Consider the following 22,133-nt stretch of genomic DNA (forward strand, 5'->3'; position numbering starts at 1 on the left):
AAATTGTCCTGAGAGACTGAGCGCGAGCTCATGAAGCTCCGCCCCCTGGGTCGTCCAGCAGCAGCTCATTTGCATTTAAAGGGCACACACTGAAACAGCTCGTTTTTCTGAGCGCCAAAAAATGTCAATTTAAACATGCTGTAAAAAATGATCTGTTGGGTATTTTGAGCTCAAACTTCACATACACACTCTGGGGACATCAGAGACTTATTTTACATCTTGTGAAAAGGGGCATAATACGGGACCTTTAAGGTATGTGTGTGTGTGTGTGTGTGTGTGTACACAAGAGTACACACTCCAGCTTATGAAATGTGTTTTGTGTTGCAAGTGTTTGAAAAATACAAATGCAATGGCAATCAATGATTACTGCTAATGTAACGTTATGTTTTGACAGGATATAAAATATTACCCAGAGCACTCTGCTTTAATACGTATGTAGCCTTAATGTAACTAGAAACACTATTAATACAGTATAATATATAATATTTAAAATAAAATAAATACATTTAAATTTATTTAAAATAAAATGAAGAAATACATCTGAGCCAAAGCTTCTGGCCTGGTTGCAAAGTAGTTGTAGAGTTTTTGACTGCATTAATAATAATGTGGGCTATATATTAAATGTTCTAGCCTAAAAATGTTAGATGAGCTTTCTTCCAACTTTACTTTCTCCATCATCACGACGTGTGTTCGCGCGATGTTGTTGGTTACCTAGTAACGAACGTACGGTGGCCGAGAATGTTCCGTGGGTGTGGGTCGCGATACTATTCACTTGTGCTGGACGCGTGCGCGCGACCAGAGAACGGATGGAAGCTAGGGAAAAATGGAGTCAGACGAGAGCGAGGGAAATGAAGAAGATACAAGAGGAGTTGAGAACAGGAAAAGGAAAAAGAACAGTGTTTCAAGTGACGGAAGCCAGACAAGAAGAACTGTTGAGAGATATCAAGTAGGAATGATAGCAGTAACAAGAAGTGATGGGATCTTTAAGGATTCGCATGAGGTTGGAAGATTCGTTGGAAAGAAACTAGGAGATGTTCGGTCCATTAAAATAACAAGGAGTGGGATGGTTATTATTGACTGCGTGTCAAGACATCAGAGAGAACAAGCTTTAAAGATTAAGTTGTATACAGAGTACAGAGCTGTGAAATGCTTCCCACTCGGGACAGAATACAAAAAGAAAGGAGTAGTAAGTGGCGTACCGCTGTCAGTGGAAGACGAGGAGTTTCGGGCCGTTGAAGGAGTTTGTGAGGCCAGAAGACTGACAAGATTCCGTCAAGGAGAAAGGGAAGAAAGTACTTCTGTGTGTCTGACTTTTGTGGGAGATTTGCCAGAGAGGATATATTTAGACTATATATGCTACAGGGTGAGGTCTTATGAAAGAGCTCCGTTAAGGTGTTTTTGCTGTCAGGAGTATGGACATGTGGCTGCAGTGTGTAGAGGAGTCAGGAGATGTGGGAGATGTGGAAAAAATACTTGTGTAAGAGGGGAGTGTGAAGAGGAACAAGTAAAATGCATTCACTGTTTGGGAAATCACCATGCGGGGTCAATGCAATGTCCTGAAAAAATCAAACAGGTAAAAGTGAGTAAAATCAGAGCAGAAGAAGGGCTAACATATGCAGAAGCTACTAAGAGAATGGAACGAGCAGTAGTGCAAACAGAACAGGAGACGGGAAAGAAGGGAGATGATCAGAATAACGTTATTGGCATGGACAAGAAGCGATTTCTAGGATTTATTGCCATGGTGGTCAATTGTGCTGTGGAAATTAAAGGGAAATCAGAGAGGATCAAGATGGTGTTGGATGCGGCGAGAAGATTTTTGGACATTGTGGACATATCAGGAGAAGAACTAGATAATACGCTGAGGAAAGAATTTATACCATCTCAGACAATTGAGTATGACATACAGAACGGGCAGTGAACTTTGGGGTGGTCACTGTAAATATACTGCACTGGGAAAACTATTTAATTCAGTAGGTGGCGGTAATGCAACAATTTGGATGCCAACTGCCATAAAACCTAAAAAGAAGAAGAAGAAGAAGAAGAGAATGTTCCGTCAACTTCCGTGTTTTCGCGCATCTATGTTGCCTAGTAACGAACGCAATCTGACCGAGATACGTGCTGGCGGCAGGAAACTTCACTTTGTGTGCCCGTGCCTCATATACAACGTTATATATAAAGCTTGTAGGACAATTTGGTTGGCATTGCCTTTTCAGCGTGAGAAATACACGGTGTGGCGTGTGAGCGTGTAAACTGGTTGAATTGCGTGTGTCTCACGGCCAATGCGTGAGACTTGAGAACCCTGGTGTTAGCATTACATTCGCTGGACACTGACAGTATACATTTACATATTTAGCATAAAAAAAACTTACCGTCAAATTCCTCGTCAGTTTCGTCAAAGAATGTGTCCTGTTCATCATCACAATCATCCTCCAGAAAATAATCCGCAATAAAACCGGTTAAATCATAATTTGGGGCAATTCCACCGAGATTATATCAAGCAAGCTGTTTAAGCAAGCAGCTATTTTTCCGTTCATGCTGTGCTCATACTTCGGTGTCGCCGGCGAAGCCATGGCCATGTTAGATGTCAAAACAACGCATTAACGTTGCCATCCAGCAAATAACACGTAGCAGGCCAAAAATGTCTTTCAAATAAGTTTAATATTATTGGCAGAATACCAAGCTACAAAACAAATAAGCAGTTCTTAAAATATTGGCTATGACAAGGAAAAAATCACCACAGACACAGCGGCGGTTTCTTCATTAGGGCGATTGGGCGACGCACCACCAAAGTGTGAAAGGGACTTTTTCAATCACAATCTCATTCAACCACAGAGTTACTAGCAGTTACTAGCTAGCAGTCACTCACTGTTGTTCTGCCTCTGGATATAGTCCAATCAGCGCCAAGTCACGTTCTTTGGAGTACCGCCTCTTTTTGGGCGATTTCACTATGGCCGAAAATCGCCCAGAGTGTTCCCATAGACTTACATTCAAAGATTTTTTTTTTCGAACTGCAGGCACTGCAATGCATTCTCTATGGGTTCCGGGAGGGCTCGCACTAACGTGCTTTCGTCATCACACGTAAACTTCACTTGTGCAGCGATTGGTTGAAACAAATATACCTCTAATAATATTTAGCCATAAGCTGAAGTGACATCCAATAATTTCCTCAGTGCATAACTTACATTTCACGGACATATTCTCCATCTGTAAATGTTAGAAAGTCAATATTTCCAGCTTGTTGTCATGAGCTAAACTTCCGTGAACGAGCGCCGCCGCGTGCATGCGCGCCGAACAGACGGAGCGCAATAGAATAAGAGCGCAATTATTCTGACAAAAATATACATTAGCACTAAATTATAAATATATTTAGCTAAAATATTTGTTGTTGAATATTTGTTGTTGTTGGTGAACATAAATGTGCTAGAGAATTTCAAACCTACATGTGTATTTTTAGGATATTAGCTTCTTTTTTTTTTTTCTTTTTTTTTTTTTAAGTTTAGTAAATTTAACTACTTCTTTAAAAAGCATTATTTTGTTTTTAGATTGTAATGTTGCAATGTTAGAATGTAATGTGATTTGACCCCTTTTTTGGATAGACTGCAGATAGACAGCAAGGTTTCACTATGTTTGTTTTTATAACCTTCAATATAAACATTGTTTGTAGGACAATATTGATCAGGATATTAAATATTTAAAAAAAAATTAAATACAGTTTGTTTTTTTCAAATAGAAAAATAATAATGAAATACTCAGATTATACCATACATCGCCATTTAGCCCAAAAATTCTGATTTATTTGGCAATTGGCTATTTCCCAACCCTACCGGCTGAAGTTTTAGCTAAACTTCAGGCTAATGATAGCTACATTATCACTGTTAAATTGTTATTTAACAATTAGCCTACATTCAGTCCTGGATTAATAATTCAGTTTGTTGCGCCCCCCCAATTTTTTTTTTAGCACCAGCCGCCACTGCACAGACATCTAAACGCGGCTGACATCTCTCTTTTTTTTCCATTGTGTTGACCTGATTACCGGCGCTCGCGGATTGATATTAAAGTCTGTTTTTACTCTTTCTAATAGAAAAGACACAGAAAAGAAGTTCTTGAACCGAATGGCATACGAATCAGCAGTGTTGTTGCGCGAAATAAACCCAGAGACGATTGAAATCAATGTTTAGGAAGCCCACGTCCGTTTTTTTTTTTTGCGCAAAAGTACAACATAGTGTCAATAAAATCATTAATTTCAGTATTTATCATGTTATAAATGAAAATGTAAGTATTGCATCTCAAAACTATTGGTATAATCTATCATTTACAGCAATAAACGCACATGGACTATTTTGGTCATTTTTATGGCTATGACTACTTTGACGCTCGTTAACTCATAATTCGATTCTGCCACTTTAGCCGGGGTTTCACAGGCGGGGTCACCTTTAATGGGAACGTTAGCAAAACATTATTTCTGTTAGCTGGAGAGATAAATAAATACACTGTAAAAAAAAAAAAAAAATCATCTAATTCAACTAGTTGCTGCCTGTCATTTAAAAAAAAAAAATTGTCTTGTTGAATCTCGTATAACTACAAACATAAAATAGAAATTGGTTAAATTATTTTGATCAGTTAAAGTAATGGAAAATCATATGTTGCCATGACTTACTGATAATATATTTTTTCTAATAAATACATTTCATGTGCATCTATCTGTGCATTCATCCTTTAATCATAAGCTGATTTTAGACAAGACTTTATCACAAACTGAACTCTTACTCGTAAAATCAGGTTTATGTTTATGTTTGTCAGGTTTATACAGGACAGTGTCATCTTGTTTAATTTTTGCAAAACAGTTTATCTCGGAGAGGAAAGTAATTACCATGTTAACCTGACAGATGGAGGGGCGACGAGCAACACATGGAGAAAAAAAATCACTTCTTTGGACAGATGCAACACACACTCTATCAATTAACCAGGGCACGGTCAGGGTTTGTGTGTTTCCATCTGCTGCTATTGTAAGAAAAACAAGCTCTGTTCCCAAGCACTGAGCTGCTGTCTATATTAGAGGCTATCTTCTCAGAAGCATCCTAAATTAAACAGAACCTTGTAAGTGACTGATTTGGAACGCTCTATAGCAACTCTTTGTGTCATACTAATAGTGACTGAGTTTGGCACTTGCATGTTACTCTAATAAACATTTTTAATGTAAACTATTTGTTTATTGAGGGTATCAGATTAAATAAATAAATAAAAAAGACCTATAAATATAAAAAAAGCCCTGGGTGTAGCAACTTAACATTATATTTTATATGTTACAAAAACAGCCTTTCTTCAACCTCAGAAGCATTGCTAAGCTACGGACCATGCTCTCTGTTTCAGATGCAGAAAAGTTAGTTCATGTATTCATGACCTCTAGACTGGATTACTGTAATATATTACAAGCTGGTTGTCCTGCATCCTCGATAAACAAGCTACAATTAGTCCAAAATGCAGCTGCTAGAGTTCTTACCAGGTCAAGAAAATATGCTCATATAACACCAATTTTATGATCTGGTTTATCATTAAGTTTCCGTATCAATTATAAAGTCTTGCTACTGACCTATAAAGCCCTAAACGGTTTAGCTCCCGTGTATTTAACAAATCTTCTATCTCCCAACAATCCATCATGCTTTTTAAGATCACAAAACTCGGGGCTTTATAGAGTTTATACTACTATATTGGTAGTACCTAGAATATCTAAGTCCATTAAAGGAGGGAGAGCATTTTTTCATATTTGGCTCCTAAACTCTGGAATAGCCTTCTTGATAATGTTAGGGGCTCAGGACTCGCATTGTTGGCGCGTTGGCGCGTTGCTATTTTGAGGCAACAGAAATAGACTGCGCCATTGACCAACTGAAACCTCAATGGCGCAATTTTTTTGTTTGTTATTTAAAGAGCGCGTTAGTAATGTGCGCCTATAGGCGGGTCCACAACGCGTGTACATTCTGCTTATTAAACACACAGGGACGCACAGCAGCACACAAACATGCCAAATATTAAAATTAAAAGGATTACAATGTAAAAGATTATTAGTCAAGTCAAGTCAAGTCATCTTCATTTATATAGCGCTTTAAACAATGTAGATTGTTCCAAAGCGGCTTAACAGTGATAATAGGAAATTAAAGTAACAGAGATTGTTTTGGCTTTATAGCAGCTAGAATAAAGTTATTGTCCAGCTAAAGTTAGTTTTGATTGATTCACTTCTGTTGCAACGATCATTAGTTATTAACTTAGGGGCTGCTAACACGACACCGTTTTAACAGAAAACTCTGAAGTTCTCTCTGCGTAAACTCGAACCTGTGAGAACGCTGATGGCGTATTATGAGTTCAGTCTATAGGTGTCACGGTTCATGGATTCATTGACTCGCCCTCGCTATGTGTGTGCGTGTTGTATGAATGGGCACGGCTCATCAGCACGGCTCGTTATTTCTGCTGATGATTTGATCAGCGCCAGCTGTTTTGAATGAGAATGTCCTGTATATTGTTTGTCACCTCGTCTTGTCTTTGTCAGATGGTTGTGGAGGTTCTCCAGTTTGCTCACCGTCATTTCTCCTCGCTCCAGTTCCTGTTTCCCGTTCTGTGGATTTCTACCCTGTTTTGAGGACCGTTTGCTGGTTTCCCGTTTCGCCGTCTGCCCACTGAGTCCTGCTTTGCCGAGCCTGGAATTATTCTGCCTGCCTCTCCTGCACTACCTATTTATTTCTTTGTGTTAATAAACACCAGTACTCACTTGCTATTGAATCCTTGACTGTTCTTTAGAGCCATGACAGAACCATCTGACCACGCCATGGATTCAGCGAGTGCAGCCAATATCGGGCAGATGTTTGCCGGTAACCATGCCCGCATGGATCGTCAGGATGAACAGATCGGAGCCTCGGGTCGGACGATACAGGCTCTGGTAACGCAGGTGTCGGAGCTCACCTCTCAAATACAACGTCTGAGAGGTCCCACTGCGCCAGCCACGCCCCCGCCTGTTCCTCCGGAATTTCCCAACTTCAACCGACCAGAGCCGCGCATCCCCACCCCCGAGAGATATTCGGGAGAACAGATTATGTGCAGAGCTTTTTTAACCAAATGCTCGATTTACTTCTCTCTTCAGCCTGTGACGTTTTCTTCCGAGGAGAGTAAGGTGGCACTTGTGATGACGCTGCTGTCTGGACGCGCGGCTCTGTGGGGAACAGCGGTGTGGCAGAATCAACACGCCTGCTGCTCCTCGTTCCAAGCACTTGAGCAGGAGATGAGGCGCGTGTTCGACCGCGCGGTCGCCGGACGCGAGGCGGCCCGCCAACTTGCCGATCTCCGACAGAACAACAACTCTGTTTCCGACTATTCCATCCAGTTCCGGACGTTGGCCGCCGAGTGCAAATGGAACGAGGAGGCGCAGTGGGACATGTTCCTGCATGGGTTGGCTGACCGTGTTCAAAGGGAGATTTACACATTGGAATTACCCAAGACTCTTGATGAACTGGTTGAACTGGCACTACGAGTCGATGCACGCCTACAACAGAGAGAGAATTGACCGTTCCAGACTCCAGTGGTTGATTTCGCTGAGTTTCCCGGTGTTAGAAGTGTTAACACGGTCAGCCCCTCGAACGATCCTGAACCCATGCAGGTAGGTCGAGCTCAGCTCTCCCGGGAGGAGAGAGAACACCGCCGCTCGAGGGGTCTGTGTCTATACTGTGGGGAGGCCGGCCACTTCGTTTCCACCTGTCCTTTAAAAGGCCAAGCACGGCGGTAGGACGGAGGCTACTGTCGGGCGGGCTTTCCATGACCAGACCCTCGAAAGCCACCCTCCTCCCGGTGAGACTCCAGTGGGCAGGCCGCTCCTTCAACGGCCAGGCGCTGGTGGATTCGGGAGCGGAGGGTAACCTGATGGACTTTTCATTGGCTCACAAACTTCACATCCCCATCACAGCTCTGGAACACACTATCACCATCCACGCACTCAATGGACAGGAACTCCCGGGTATCACTCACACCACTGGGCTCATCACACTTATCACCTCGGGTAACCACACTGAGAGGATCTCACTCTACCTCACCCAGTCACCTCACGCTCCTATTGTCCTGGGTCATCCGTGGTTGGTGAAACACGGACCCAGGATAGAGTGGGGTCAGAACTCTGTGTCCAGTTGGAGTGATCAATGTTATGCCTCATGTCTTTCGTCTGCTGTCCCGTCTGTTTCTCGTTCTGTGTTGCAGGAGGAGCCAGTGAATCTGTCTAACATGCCACCGGAGTATCTCGACCTAAAGGAAGTGTTCAGTAAGTCCCGGGCTGCTTCTCTTCCTCCGCATCGTCCCTATGACTGTGCTATAGATTTACTGCCAGGTACGTCTCCGCCTAAGGGCAAGTTATAATCGCTTTCTGCTCCAGAAAGGGAGGCTATGGAGAAATATATTTCTGATTTTCTAGCAACTGAGTTCATCCGCCAGCTTCTTCAGCGGGGGCGGGATTCTTTTTTGTGGGGAAGAAGGATGGTTCTCTGCGACCTTGTATTGATTACCGGGGGTTGAACAGCATCACGGTAAAGAATACTTATCCTTTGCTGTTGATGTCTTCAGCCTTCGAGAGGTTGCAGGGAGCATCAATCTTCACTTTGATTTGGATTGGATTTACGTAATGCATATCATTTGGTTCGCATCAGGAAGGGGGATGAATGGAAGACCGCATTCAACACCCCCAGGGGGCACTTTGAATATTTGGTTATGCCGTTCGGGCTTTCCAACTCCCCAGCGGTCTTCCAGGCACTCGTCAATGATGTGTTGAGAGACATGGTAGATCAGTTCATATATGTTTACCTGGATGACATATTGATTTTTTCTTCGTCTCTCCAGGAGCACGTTCAACACGTCAGATGAGTGCTTCAGAGGTTGCTAGAGAATGGGCTTTTTGTCAAGGCGGAGAAATGCGCTTTTCATGCACAGTCTGTTCCTTTCCTAGGGTACATCATTTCGTCTGAGGGAATAAGAATGGATCCTGAGAAGGTTAAGGCTGTGGTGGAGTGGCCAAGCCCAGATTCCCGTAAGGCCCTACAGAGGTTTCTGGGGTTCGCCAACTTCTACCGGCGTTTTATTCGCAACTTCAGTCAACTAGCCGCGCCTCTGACTGCCTTGACCTCCCCCAGAACGGCGTTCAGGTGGTCAGACACAGCTGAGGCTGTGTTTGCTAAACTGAAAGGCCGCTTCGTTTCAGCCCCCATCCTTATAGCCCCTGATCCATCACGTCAGTTCGTGGTGGAGGTCGATGCGTCCGAGGTGGGGGTAGGAGCAGTGCTATCCCAGCGTTCTCCCACAGACGACAAGATGCATCCCTGCGCGTTTTTGTCCTGTCGTTTATCGCCTGCCGAACATAACTACGACATTGGTAACAGAGAGTTGTTGGCAGTCAAGTTAGCGTTGGAAGAATGGCGTCATTGGTTAGAGGGGTCAGGGGTACCTTTTATCGTCTGGACCGATCACAAGAACCTGGAATATATCAGAACCGCCAAAAGATTGAACTCCAGGCAGGCTCGGTGGGCACTTTTTTTCGGTCGTTTTGATTTTTCTCTCTCGTACCGCCCGGGTTCCAAAAACATCAAACCCGACTCTTTATCGCGTATTTTTGACCGTTCCGAACGCCCGTCTACTCCCTAGTGCATTTTACCCGAGACCCTATTTGTCTCCACACTCACATGGGAGGTCGAGTCGAAGGTCAAGTTGGCCTTAGAAGGGGTAACGCCTCCGCCCGGTTGCCCACCGAATCGTTTGTTTGTGCCGGAGGGATTACGGTCCGACGTTATTCAGTGGGGGCATTGTTCCAGCGTAGCTTGTCATCCAGGAGTTAATCGCACTAGTTTCTTAGTCAAGCAACGATTCTGGTGGCCACTTATGGCTCGTGACATTCACAGTTTTGTTTTGGCTTGCTCGGTTTGTGCCACTGGTAAGACTTCCAATCGACCCCCAGATGGGTTACTTCAACCGCTGCCTGTCCCTTCGAGACCCTGGTCCCACATAGCGCTAGATTTTATTACCGCCTCCCACCCTCTCAGGGCAATATGGTCGTTTTGACTGTGGTGGACCGGTTCTCGAAGGCGGCTCATTTTATTCCCTTGCCCAAATTACTCTCAGCCAAGGAGACAGCGTTGACCGTTGTTGATCACATCTTTCGCTTACATGGCCTCCCAATGGACGTGGTTTCTGACAGAGGACCCCAGTTTGTGTCCAAATTTTGGCGAGAGTTTTGTAAGTTACAGGGAGCGACTGTCAGTCTGTCCTCAGGGTTTCACCCCCAGAGCAATGGCCAAACCGACAGAGCCAACCAAGATTTGGAAAGGGTGTTACGATGTTTGGTCTCCAAGAATCCTTCCTCCTGGAGTCAACAACTTTCAATGGTGGAGTACGCGCACAATACGTTGCCAGTGTCGTCCACGGGCCTATCTCCGTTTGAGTGTAGTGTAGGTTACCAGCCACCAATTTTTCCCAGTCTGGAATCCGAAGTCGCGGTCTCCTCCGCTCACGCCTTCGTCCAGAGGTGTCACCGCACATGGACTAGAGCCCGTGAGACTCTACTCCAGGTGGGGGCGCGCACCAAGGCTAAAGCCGATCGACACCGGTCTAAGCCCCCCGTATACGTCGTTGGTCAAAAAGTGTGACTTTCAACCAGAAACATTCCTCTCCGCTCCGTTTCTAATAAACTTGCTCCCAAATTCATTGGCCCGTTCACTGTCACCAAGATCATTAGTCCGGTGGCAGTCCGCCTCAACCTTCCTCCAGCGTACAGGAGGATTCATTCCGTCTTTCATGTTTCTAAGATAAAGCACGTGTTTCATTCTCACATTAATCCGCCTGCGGCGGTCCCCCCCACCGCCGTGACTCGTAGATGGGGAACCTAGATATTCGGTTAATCGTATACTGGACTCAAGACGGAGGGGACGTGGATTCCAGTACTTGGTGGACTGGGAAGGTTACGGTCCGGAGGAGAGAAGTTGGGTTCCTGCTAGGGACATCCTGGACCACTCCCTTATCGATGATTACAATCGACAGGTAAGGGTGTCTGGCCAGGCGGCGTTCCTAGGAGGGGGGGGTACTGTCACGGTTCATGGATTCATTGACTCACCCTTGCTATGTGTGTGCGTGTTGTATGAATGGGCGCGGCTCATCAGCACGGCTCGTTATTTCCGCTGATGAGCTGATCAGCGCCAGCTGTTTTGAATGAGAATGTCCTATATACTGTTTGTCACCTCGTCTTGTCTTTGTCAGATGGTTGTGGAGGTTCTCCAGTTTGCTCACCGTCATTTCTCCTCGCTCCAGTTCCTGTTTCCCGTTCTGTTGATTTCTACCCTGTTCTGAGGACCGTTTGCTGGTTTCCCGTTTCGCCGTCTGCCCACTGAGTCCTGCGTTGCCGAGCCTGGAATTCTTCTGCCTGCCTCTCTTTGGACCTTCACTACCTATTTACTTCTTTGTGTTAATAAACACCAGTACTCACTTGCTATTGAATCCTTGACTGTTCTTTTCGAGCCATGACAATAGGTATGCGCGTTTTACTATGTGCGCAGGCGTGTAGTCCCTCCCTACAAACCAACCCTCAACAAACTACTTGTCTGGCCTTAAAATTTATAATACAGAATTTTATCGCTTCCGCATAGCCACGCGAACCGGAATTATCCCGACAACGCTTTATCTGTAGAGAGGTAAAGGGAGGGGAGGGAGGCCATCATAGGGGAGAGACTAGTTGACACTTCAGGACTGCGTTGTCGTTGCGTCCAGGCGCAGGTCCTTCATCAGATCTGGATAATAATAATAGTTAATAATAAATAATTAATAATAATCTAGCCTTGATGTCATGAACGCATGAACTAATTGTTTTGCATTTGACAATGAGAGCATATGACGTAATTTAGATATATTTTTAAGATGTAAAAATGTGGTTTTACATATACTAGACACGTGACTTTCAAATGAAAGATTGGTATCAAAGAGCACACCCAGGTTCCTAACCGACGACGAAGACTTGACAGAGCAGCCATCGAGTGTTTGACAGTATTCTAAGTTATTACGTGAGGACATTTTTTGTCCAATGATTAGAATCTCTGTTTTTTTCAGAATTAAGTAGTAGAAAATTACTAGTCATCCAATTTTTTATAACAGCTATGCATTCCGTTAATTTTGTGAATTGGTAAGTTTCGTCAGGGCGTGAAGAAATATAGAGCTGAGTATCATCAGCATAACAGTGAAAACTAATTCCATGCTTCCTAATGATATCTCCCAAGGGTAGCATGTACAGAGTGAACAGCAACGGTCCTAGTACTGAGCCTTGTGGTATGCCATACTGAACTTGTGATTGATGAGACATTTCTTCATTTACTGCTACAAACTGATAACGGTCAGATAAGTATGATTTAAACCATGCTAATGCAATTCCACTAATGCCAACATAATTTTTTAGTCTATTTAAAAGAATGTTGTGGTCAATAGTATCAAATGCAGCACTAAGCTCGAGTAACACTAATAGAGAGATACAACCACGATCGGATGATAAGAGCAAATAATTTGTGACTCTAATGAGAGCTGTCTCGGTACTATGGTATGGTCTAAATCCTGACTGAAAATCCTCGCAGATATCATTTCTTTCTAAAAAGGAACATAGTTGTGAAGATACTGCCTTTTCTAGTATGTTTGACAGAAAAGGTAGATTCGAGATCGGCCTGTAATTGACTAATTCTGTACGATCAAGTTGCGTTTTTTTAACAAGCGGTTTAGTCATAGCCAGCTTAAAGGGATAGTTCGGCCAAAAATGATATTTAACCCATGATTTACTCACGCTCAAGCCGTTCGAGATGTATATGTTGATCTTTTTTCAGACGAACACATTTTCAGTTATTTTAGAAAATGTCGTAGATCTTTCAGTGGTTATAATGTGAAGCTATGGGGTCCACCTCCTTCAAGTCCCAAAATGTGCATGCATCCTTCACAAAAGTAATCCATAAAAATATACATATTTAAAACTTTATAAACGAAAATAACTGGCTTCCGGTAGCGGTCGACGCGCGTTCACTGAGATGGATGCTGGCGTGTGACGTAGGACGTAGCGTAGGAAGCGTCGTGACGTAGAACGGACGTAGAGTTTTGTTTTGCTCTGCTCTCTGGCTGCGCTGTCACGTTCGTTCTATGTCACAACGCTTGCTACGCTACGTCCTACGTCATACGCCAGCATCCATCTACGTGAACGTGCGTCTTTCCATTGTTCATTCGTGTTTATTTACTATTAGCTAGTATAGATGATCGGTTCACGTGCCGCTAGGGATCTGTCACGTCACATTTACAAGCGCCAAAATGGTATTTATTTTTTGAATTTCGTAATAAAATTGACAGAATCTGAGAGCTGAGATTTTTTTTTCATATCATAAGTAACCTGCCCTGGATGTGTGGCGTGAGAGCGTGTGAAAAGTGTCAATTGCGTGAATCTCACGGTGAATGCGTGAGAGTTGGCAGCTCTGTCTAGAGTATGATTACGACAATGAGTAGGTCCTGACACATGTTGTCTAACTCCAATAGAGTTAAGAATGTCTTTAAATGCCAATCCTAATGCATCTTTTTCGCTATCTACATGTATATTAAAATCACCAACAATTAGGACTTTATCTGCAGCCAGTACTAACTGTTTGCAAATTCTTTGATAAAGTATATATGGTGCCCTGGTGGCCTGCATACAGTAGCAAGCACAAATCTCAAACGTGATTTATCTTTTACACTATATATTGTTACATTAAGCACCAACACTTCAAAATAATTATATTTGAAACTAGACTTCTGAGTAGTATAAAATATTACTATAAATTACAGCAACACTTCCCCCTTTGCCTTTATTTGTTGAACATCAATAAAATGTTTACCCTTAGATGGGTTTGGAAGTTTATTGTATTTCCTAATTCAGGGAACAGACACAGTCTCTGTATGATGATATCTAGGTGAAAAAGGCTCTATGTGATGGGATTTATCTGACCTTGGTGACGTGAGACAGCTGGCAGACGGTCGGTTTAGCCAGTCTGTCTGCTTCCTGACCTGAGCCCTAATTCAAGTTTGAGCTCTAAGACTATGTGCCATATTATTAAAGAGAAGAGCAGCACCATCCCAGGAGGGATGAATACCATTTCTTTTCAACAGGTCAAGTCTGGCCCAAAAACATTTCCAATTGTCTATGAATTCTATATTATTTTGCGGACACCAATTAGACAGCCAGCCATTGAGTGAGGACAATCTACTAAGTATCTCATCACTCCTGCGAACAGGAAGGGGGTCAGAGCAAATTACAGTGGCTGACATCGTACTTGTGAGTTCACACACCTCTTTAACATTAATTTTGGTGATCTCCGACTGGCGGAGTCGAACATCATTAGTGCCGACATGATTAATAATCTTAAAGAATTTACGATTAGCATTAGCCAGCACTTTTCAATTTGCTTTGATGTCAGGCGCTCTGGCTCCCGGCAAACATGTGACTATGGTGGCTGGTGGCTCTATTTTCACGTTCCGTGTAATAGAATCGCCAATAACTAGGGCACATTCAACAGGATTCACAGTGGGTGTTTCACTGAGAGAGGAGAACCTGTTTGTTATGGTAATCGGAATGGAAGAGCGGTGTTTTGTCCCGCGACTACAGCGCCTCACCGTCACCCAATTGCCCTGCTGCACAGGCTCTACTTCAGGTGGAACCGAACAATGTACAGAGTTCACTAAGCTAGTCACATCCAAAGCAGTATCTACAGCCCTCGATTAAAGTTTGGATGCGTGTCTCTAGTTCTGAAATCTTCTCTGCCAGCCTGGCTATCTCCCTGAATTTATCACATGTAAATCCTGTACTGGCAGAGAAGGCTATGCTATACATGTTACATGAAGTGCAAGTGACAATAAGAGGAGAAGATGACATGACTCACCGTGTTTGTTGACTGATCCTACTCACCTAAGGTTTGATGAACTCGTAAAAGGCGCGAGAGAAAAATAAATAAAGAGTGCACGGATGGCACGCTAACAGGCTTGCGAATTACTAGCGTGTTGTGCAAGCAATAACGATTTAGATTGAAGCTAGCGATGTCAGCTTAATGTGTAATGTTGAGTAAGCTATATTTAGCAGTATAAACAACAAGGAATGATATATTCAAAACAGAAAGATATACGAAGCTTACAGACGCAAGCCAACTCAGCAGCTGCAACGAGGCAGGCAGGAGCAATCGATCAGACAGGAGTAATCGATATTATTGTGTACATAAAGATATGGTGGAATCCGGCTTGTCCCGTAGATCAGAGGTCCCCAACCCCCGGGCCGCGGACCGGTACCGGTCCGTGGGACATTTGGTACCGGGCCGCACAGAAAGAATATATAACTTAATGTATTTTCAGGACTATAAATCGCTCCGGAGTATATGTCGCATCAGTCAAAAAATGCGTCATGAAGAAGAAAAAACATATATAGCCTAAGTCGCACTGGACTATAAGTAACATTTATTTAGAAATGTATTTCACACAAAAAAACAAAAAACGGTTACGGATGGGACAGTTCTCCGTTACAGACGTGAGCGCTCTGAAAGCGGCACTAAAAGACTGCTTTAAAACTTTCACAGAGACCTCAAACAGAAAGCACAAAGCCTGTCTTTAAATTTACTTTCGTTTTGTATTAATTGTATCTTAATTTTAATCAATGTTTCATCAACCAATTGCCTGGATTTAATAAATAAGAAGTAAATATATTAGAAAATAGATCATCACGACACGGAGGCACCGGCTTCTGAACTGCAGCTGGTCTCATAAATTAACCGAAACTCAGCACCAATACTTGCATCACAGACATGTCTACTTTTAAACAGAACAATTAAAGACGAAAGAAAACAGACTTCTCTCTGCCTATGTATGAAATGTGCATTTCTCTGTGGCGCGTTCACGAAGATGCAGGTGGGGGGCTGGTGAAGTCACCATCTATAATTCGCTTTCATTCAGTGTCTAATATTTTAAAGGCCGACGCAGCACAAACGAAAATTGTACCGGCACAAACCAGCACAAACGAAAGAGACTATTTTGGGTAAATTTGGAGCATGTGGGGGACTGGTGACGTCATCAACAATAATTTAATGTCTAATATTTTAAAGCCCGACGCAGCACAAAGTAAATTTGTACCGACACAAACCAGCACAAACGAAGTACAAACGAACGAGACTATTTTGGGTGAATTTGGGACCTCAGAATGACCAAAAAATATTATTTTAATATCTAAAAAACCGAAGCAGCACAAACCGGCACTGTAAGCTGTTAAAAGTATTCAGAAAACTTAAGACACCACACAATTTTTTTAATATATTTTTTTTATTGTTTATTTTATTTTATTTTAATACAAAATTAAGCATCAGTCACACGTAGCTTACAGCCAGAGTAGTGAAAGTACATTACATATCATAGTAGGAGCCTACATTACATATGCATTGGTGATTATATAAAGACCAAATGTCAATAGCACAAATCTAAAATAAAACATTCCCATATCTAAAGAAAAGAACACTGACAGCTGCGGCTCTGTGCGAGCACAAACGAACCGGAGAGCGCGGCTTGCTTGCGTGACGTCACTACTCCTCCAAAGATTTTGTGATGTCTAAAGAATGAAATCATTTATGATGGTTATTTCTACGGCACAAAACAGCACAAATCGAGCACAAACAAAAAGCACCGGTTTGGGGCGATTTGGACGGCATGGGGTGGAGAGTGACGTCACTGTCCCGAATCCAATGTGTTATTTCTAAGGAGGGGAAAAAGATACAATGTTCATCGTATACGGCACAAACCGGCACAAATCGAGCACAAACGAACGGCACAGTTTTGCAACGATTTGGACCATATGGGGTGGACAGTTATGTAACTGTACTTAAAATGTTTCTTTTTTTATGTTTAAGAGGGGATCGTAGTTGCAGTGTTTCTTTCAACGGCACAAACCGGCACAAACCGAGCACAAACGAACGACACCGGTTTGGTGTGATTTAGATGAGGTGGGGTGGAGAGTGACGTCACTGCCCCGAATTAAATTTGTTATATCTGCGAAAGGAAAACAGATACAGTGTTTGTTTTAACGGCACAAACCAGCACAAACCGAGCACAAACGAACGACACCGTTTTGGTACTTTTTAGATGAGGTGGGGTGGAGAGTGACGTCACGGCTCCCGAATTAAATTTGTTATATCTGCGAAAGGAAAACAGATACAGTGTTTGTTTTGACGGCACAAACCAGCACAAACCGAGCACAAACGAATGACACCGGTTTGGAGCGATTTGAAGGACATGGGGTGGAGAGTGACATCACACAACCCAAAAAATAATGTTCAATATCTCAAACACCAAACCAGCACAAACGTTCGTTTTTGCGGCACAAATCAGCACAAACGCAGCACAAACGAATGGCATAGTTTTGGAAATTATTTCGTTTTATGGGGTGCCAACTTCACGGAGGTGCTTTACCTCATGCGCTTAGATTGTTAAAGGGACACTCCACCCATTTGCATTAAGCTTTGCATTGTTAGAAACCCAGTCATACTATTGAATGGTCGTGCAACAATCTCTCATTTTCCCCTGAGACGGGAGAAATCCGTTATTTACCTTTTACACTTCCTCCTACAATGACGCAAAAATCGTCATTTTGCGTCATTGTAGGAGGAAGTGTAAGAGGGGGGGATTTCTGTTGAGACTACAAGCACTAGTTCCTCATCTTTCCCAGGGGGCGGGACCCGCTCACGCTACAGACCTATTACAGATCAGTGGGTGGGACTTTACTCTCTGAAACTGAAAGCAATATCCTCCATCTTGTTTGAAGCTAAGCTAACAGGCGCTGTGGAGACAGATGTAAAGTTATGACAATAGCGGAGGAGAGTGCTCAATATGATATAGAAGAAGAGGATTTCGGAAGTCTGATGCTTGAATCAGGTGTTTGTGGCTACCTTTACAAGCCGCATTATAGCGAAGAGCAGCCGAGGCAGAAGACCTGCCTGCCGCGGACGAGGAGCCCGGACTGGCTCGAGTTAGGGCGGACTGGTGGCGCCGGTGATCTCACTATGCAACTCATAGACTGTAAGATGCAACTACGAACACAGAGATAGAGTCCGTCTGCTGCAAAGAATTTCAACGATGACAATTTCTCCTGGACGAAATCTCTGAATCAGACGAGGACACGGACGTTTGTGTTGAGAACTATCCTAGTTTCGCACCGCATATGTTCTGACTGAACATCCAGGTACCATGCAATAATTCACCTTTTCGAAAGAAATACAAACGAGGAGTAATGAGTTCGCCAACTAACTAGACATTTTGTGTGAATGTGAAATGAATTTCAAGCTCTGGTGGTAGCTAACCTTGTAGACGGAAGAGTGATTTCTCTTATAGGCAGATATGCGCTTTCTGGATTAGTGGGAGTGGCTTGCGGAGCTGTGCAATGTGGTGCATTGTGGGAGTTGTTGTCTTTCATACAAATGCGTCCTGAAGTTATTTTTTGTCTTTCCTCGGTCACGAAGGCACCAAATTCAAAATTTATTTTACATTTCGACTACATATATGACCCACTTTAAATAAAAAACAATGTTCAAATGGGTGGAATGCCCCTTTAAAATAGGGCCCTAAGTGTTATGAACACAAAATTTACATTTATTTAAATTATTCACTATGTCTCTGATTAATATGATTGGTCTTGCCTGAAATTCTGCCTTGACAACCCTGCTGATTGGTCGATACACAAGGCTGTATTTTTTTGGTCATTTGCTGATGCAGGGAGCAGGCAGAGGCACTGGCACTGCATAAAAACAGTAATTTCGGGGTTAAATCTGACATTGGACATTTCAGTGAAACTTATGGTGTATCACGCACGGACATTTCAGGCCTCGCATTTGGAGCTGAATCAGAGGAGACTTTCAATTCCTGACGCCTCTAAATTGATTCGTTTTTTTTAATCGACTACTGTCTCTACTCTAGAGCCTGTTGTTTCCCCTCGCCCGCAGCCTCACTGACTGCAGTTCTTGCCTGGTATTTTCTGAGGCTGAGAAAATGTAAATGGTAAGTGTGAATTCATAAAACTATTTTAACTATGTTTGCCAGAACATAACATCAACATTTGTTCAATATTGTAACAGTTTTTTAAACCTGTATTTTCCAGCCCGACGTTGTTCTCTTACGAGAGGTTCTCTCGTATTGCGTAAGTTGCTTACGCTACAGGTAAAGTCATCTTTTCTCGAGATATTGAAGCCAAAAATTATCCTTAATTTTGTATTTATTGTCAACGCGTTGCAGCAGCTAGCAGACCTAGAGCGGGCTTACTAGCGCGCTCATTGGCTGCCCTGCGGCAACTGCAGCAGCCTATCGCTGAGCCCTGCGTGACGTCACGCCCAATGAGGGCCCAATTCCTTATATACACTAAGCCACACCCATTCTGGCGGGCTTTGACGCGTGAGGGCGCAAAGCGCTGTGGGCGCAATAAGAGCTCTAGTAAGCCCGCTCTAGGTCTGCTAGCTGCTGCAACGCGTTGACAATAAATACAAAATTAAGGATAATTTTTGGCTTCAATATCTCGAGAAAAGATGACTTTACCCGTAGCGTAAGCAACTTCGTAATACTCGTTCCCTCTTCTAGAGAGAACCGAGGTTACGTTAGTAACTGAGTGTGGTTTCGAGCCGTTTATTCCCGCTCCTGCTCCATTCAAATCTTGGGTGCTGACAGCATCCGGTATTTTCTGTGAGAATTACATCAGACAAAGGTAAGTGTGAATTCATAAAATCTTTGTAAATAACATGTTTACCATAACACAACAGCAAATTTTTTCTATGTCATGTTTTTTTCTGAACCATAATTTCTAGCCCACTGCCTTCAATTACTGCGTGCGCTGACAGCGTCTTGTGTTTTCAGAGATTTATATCAGACTAAGGTAAGTGCAAATTCATAAAACCTTTTTAAATAGAGTTACCAAAACATAAGATTAAGTATTGTTGATTTAAATTGAGTGCGTTTATGTTGAAAAATGTGTCTAGCTATCTTAGCTAGTTTGGTAACTGCTAACTGGTACTTAGTTAGCAACTGCAACATACATTTTAAGAAGTTAGCTATTAGTTAAATATTCACGTTTATTAATTAATATTAGCCAAGCTAGTGTGCTTTAGTTGTTAATGTATTCCCTTTTGACAAATCACAGACACTTTCTTCTCAACTGTCCTCAGAGGCTTCAAATACAGTACTGAAGGAAGAACTGCAGCTGACTTTCGATTCATGTGAGTAGGGCTGGACGATATGACTAAAATCTCATATCACGATATAAGTCATCTCATATCCCAATAACGATATATATCACGATATAGTAACTTTTCTGTAAATTCAATAAATTAATAGTTTATATATTTACCACATGGAAAATACTTTCTTTTAGTATAAATAAAATAAAAGAATAATATATATATATATATATATATATATATATAGAGAGAGAGAGAGAGAGAGTATATATTAAGTAGTCTATATACTCAAAAATGTACTCATTCCCTTGTGATTATTTTTCTCCCTTTATTTAGAACTTCTGGGCAGATATTTGATTAAGAATAAAGAGATTTAAAATATGAATGAAATATAAAACAGTTTTCAAAAACAAATGATTACAGGCCCAACATAAAATATTGATAAATAAAATGCCAAATGTAAACATTGTACTTCCAAGTTTAAAATGTAGCAGCAATTAGGGCTCCGAATCTTCAATGAATGAAAACAAACAAACAACATTTTGACAGGAACATAACTAGAAACGGAAACAAAATCAAATTTAATCGTTCTGAACAGACACACTTATTTGAAACGGCCATTAACCGGTTATTAACGCTATTTTATCGTTCTGTTAAATATTTTAATTTGGCAGTCAACCAATCACAAATTCAAATAGTACATACTGTGCAAATGTGATATTGACGCATAGCCACCCTTGTGAAAAAAAAGTACACTTAAGTATACTTTTAAAAAGTGAATTGATTGTGCAAATAATGTACTTTTAAAGAACACACTTAAGTGTAAATTAAATGTAATGTTCCCTTTCGAGGGATCTCGTGATGCGTCGATGATGCTTTGGGAACGCTCATGCGTGATTGCATCTGAAGCACTTGTGTCAACTAGTCCAATGGCGAGAGTGTGCGTCACGGGCGGGTGACGTCACGACCAGGAAAGGATAAAGCACATCCAGAATAGAACCGCACTAGCTTCTGTGCCTCAGCAAGCGTTCTGTGTTACATACTGTCTGTCATATTTATTGTTATCTGTCACTATATCAGTCACAAGCAAAGATATTATGGCGAACAAAACAACCTTAGATCGTATGTGTGTGTTGTTTGTTTGGAACGGAGCATGATCTGTCAGCCTATGAGCATTGCGAGTTACTATCGCTTTACTCGCTCCGTTCCCGCTTGTCACTCTTTGAGGAGGGTGTTCAGGCTCGCGTTCCTCGCAGTACCGGCCCCGTTGTTGCCGAGGCACCACGGAAGCTGGTATTGTGGGGTTCGCAAATGGATCTCGCGGAGGGGTTAGAAACGGGCTCCGCCTTTTCTCTGCCTTTACCCGGGGGATCCAGCACTCTCTCTCTGGGATTGGAAGCCCGCGCCGCGGCTTCTTCCACCCTCGTTAGAGAGCCCAGTGTTTCAGCAGTCTATCTCTGAGGAGGTAGAGGTGCTGAGCATCGATGCAGGGGAATAAAAACTCACCACACTCATCTATTAAGAGCATGTTCCAAGAATCATGTAGCTCTATATAAAAATTTAAATAGTGGACGGGCGTGTGTGCACTATTGGGTGTTTCCCCATGCTACTGTTTATTTAAAAAAGACTGCAATAAGAATCGAGAGTTATGCAAATGCAATGCATAGATTAAAGAGATACATAGCGTATTGCAAGCTATGAATTTATGATTCTTTTATTGTATGTCGAAACAATATTTTTTTATATATAAGCCTATATATATATACAGTACCAGTCAAAAGTTTGGAAACATTACTATTTTTAATGTTTTTGAAAGAAGTCTCTTATGCTCATCAAGCCTGCAGTTAAAAAAAAAACAAAAAAAAAAAAACAGTAATATTATGA

The sequence above is a fragment of the Rutilus rutilus genome (genome assembly GCF_951802725.1).
Source record: "Rutilus rutilus genome assembly, chromosome: 3".
NCBI lineage: Eukaryota > Metazoa > Chordata > Actinopteri > Cypriniformes > Leuciscidae > Rutilus > Rutilus rutilus.